Source organism: Belonocnema kinseyi, chromosome 2, assembly GCF_010883055.1.
Source record: "Belonocnema kinseyi isolate 2016_QV_RU_SX_M_011 chromosome 2, B_treatae_v1, whole genome shotgun sequence".
Lineage (NCBI taxonomy): Eukaryota > Metazoa > Arthropoda > Insecta > Hymenoptera > Cynipidae > Belonocnema > Belonocnema kinseyi.
Window position 1 is genome coordinate 104,851,969 of NC_046658.1, and position 3,204 is coordinate 104,855,172.

Sequence of the window (3,204 nt, forward strand, 5' to 3'; positions counted from 1 at the left end):
CATATATACAAACTTATTATTAAAGGAATTTAAAAAAGCTTGAATATTTTTTTAATCTGAAATAAGTGTACTTTTTGAATTTTGTCGGAAACATCTGATTGGTTTAACGGTTTACGGGACCAATATGACCGCCAGCAATTTAAAGTGTAAACAGTGAACAAAATATATTTTTATGCTTATTACTTAAAACGTGTTAAAACGTTAAGTATAAAGCGATGGTAAAATTTTGTTTCTTATTGAGTGGCTATATCGGTATAGAGTAGAGGAGGAAAAATTATTGTCATTATTCCGACATTCGATTAACAAAAAATTGAGGTTATCCTTGAAAACATTCCGCTTTGATGCACTTGAATGTCATTATTCATTACTATATTTTTTAGGTTTTAAATTTCAGGCAAAATTGTATTTTGTTAGAAATTGCAACTAAAGGCCATTATTTTGATTAGTTCAGCGTGTTGCAGGATGTGACTTTTCAAGGTCACAGAGTTATTTGCATAGGGGTTTCGATGCTAATATTTAAAAAAAAATCAAAAATAGAGACTATTAAAAAATATAGTATCTAAAAATCAGGCAACAATCCCATTCGAAACGTGGATTTATTACGGTGAAGAAACCAAGGATTAGACAACTGTTTTTCTCATGACCACGAGTAATAAATCTGGTTGATATGAAACCTTCAAAGAAATAAACTAAGCCTTTTTCTTTCCGCTCTGTTTTAGACAACAGATAAAGCTGTGTAATCAGATAGCGTTTAGTACATAAGTGAACATATTTCACAAAAGTAGTCACCGTTCATTAAATTTCTTTAATATTAGTCTTCAGATGTCTATCATGGTTACCATTTAGAAGAAAATGAAGTTCATCATTCTGCTCTTTACCTGTATAGTTTACCTTAATTCGTCAAGTAAGTGTGATATAATATAAGTACAATAATATGAATATTGACGAGAAATATTATAATATAAATAAATATATATATGTTGACATTAAAAGTGCAACATAAATTATATTTTTGGGCGATATAACCGATCTAAAAGCGAAATCTTTCCACCACGTCATTCATATTTTAAGGTAAATGTCGTCAAATGTGCCTAACTCCGCTTTACGACATATTTTAATCCAATTTTCTCTAAAAGCTGAGGTGATAGAAGGAATTTTCATACCGATTTGGATTTAGATAACAGAAATCTACGGGAAGTAATACAGTCCAGGCATCTGGTACTTTTGGTACTTTATTGAGTAGGTAAAGCATGTTTTTTGATTAAAAGGTTTATTGAGGGGTCCTAATAAAAAATGATAAATTTGCCCGAAATGAATACGACGCGTCCTGGAAATATTTTTGAAAAAATGTCCAAAAATCGTGTTTGCGTAGACTGACCCGTTCAATTGTATTTTAGAGACAAATATCCAATAGCAAAATTAAACCAGACCAAGTTCTGAGCCGAGTTATAACTTTTCCAAAAAACCCCGATTTTTTCAACAACAAAAAAAGACTTAGAAATTAAGTCCCGAACTTTGTATAAAGAACCTGTTAATTTTACGAAAGAATGGTCCAAATTTAATTTTGAATAAAAAAACAATGACTTGGTCCCAATAGGTCATAATTTATGGCTTCCCAAGGTTGACCACTTTGACCTATTTTTCAGGGCAAATTGCTCGCGTTCAGTTTTTTTGAAAATACTTCATTTCCGGGTGAAGATAAGTTAATTACGGAAATTATGCGTAACTTTGAAAAAAATGCTAGCTTTATTAGGTCAAGAGCAGACCTATGCATCACCCGGAATTGGGTTAGTTCACATTGCTTTCTTGCGTAAGCTGAATTGTATATGTCGCTGCTTGGCATATAAAGCTACAAATACACGGGATTGTATGAAAGTTCAACAATAGATATTGTTTATTTGACAAATTTTCAATATTCAGAAATTCCTAATCATTCGAAACCATCACTAAAATAAATAGTTGTTTTTTAAAACCTTAGTAAAATGTAAAAAAAACTCTAGTAATAAACAAAAAATAACGATAGCTTTTTGAAAGCTTGGAATATTTGCTTGCAAAAGTTTTTGTAATCTAATTGTAAATAATCAGCCATATTTATTATTGGTACATAATAGGTACACTCACACATTATTGAACTAGCAGTTGCTCTGACAGAATAAAATTACTTATCTTAATTATACACGTTAGAAATTACATAAATACATATTCTTATTCCAAATTTTGTTATATTGTGAGTTGAAAGAGAAACAGGATGATAAATATATTTGGCATGATCTGAAATTATAATAATAATAAGAATTGGTGTTTCATTGTCAATATGATGTAAATTCTAGGGAATTCTTTATTTGCTATTAATATTTTCATTAATTATTGATGGTCATGATAGTTATGATGGTTCTGATTTTCACATTTTAACAACTGGCATATCTTTTTTAATTTTATTTTTTCTAGTTTTAGTTTTACTTTTCTTTAACAATTTTTATTTATTTTTTAAAATCTTGCTGCCTTTCTTATTTTTATTTTATATTTATCTTATTTATATTAATTAGAAAAAAACTGAAAATTACTATATAATATTCAATCCGTATTTATTTCCTCCATTTCATTTTATTATACTTTTTTGCTTCACGGTATATATTTTGATTATTAGATTTTTAACTTCTGGAGTTTTTGAAGATTTCTTTTGTCATTTTCTCTTGAAAAAAAATTTTCTTTCATCTCGTTTCAAATAAACTAATCTTAAAAATATTTATTAAAAAAACTGGATAAGTGCTTACTCTTACGGAAAATTCTTTCAAAGTAGAGGCAGTCCATGTTTACTTTTCAAATTTTATTTTATTATACTAGGCAGTCTGATAAGTCCCTGAAAATGAAACACGGAGACGTTTTTTTGGCCAAAGTCGGTTTTATTTTTCAACATACTCTCCTTTTAGGTCGATACAGCGAGACCAACGATTTTCTAACTTTTTGATACCGTCCGAAAAGTACTCGATCGGAAGGTCTCCAAAATACGCCTCAGTTTTAGCAATGAGCTCCTCATTTGAGTAAAAACGCTTACCGGTGAGCCATCTCTTCAGGTTAGGGAACAAGTAATAGTTGCTGGGGCCAGGTCTGGTGAATGCGGTGGCTGAGGAACCAATTCTAAGCCGATTTCATGCAATTTTGCTTGTGCAACTAAGCATGAATGAACAGGCGCATTGTCGTGAT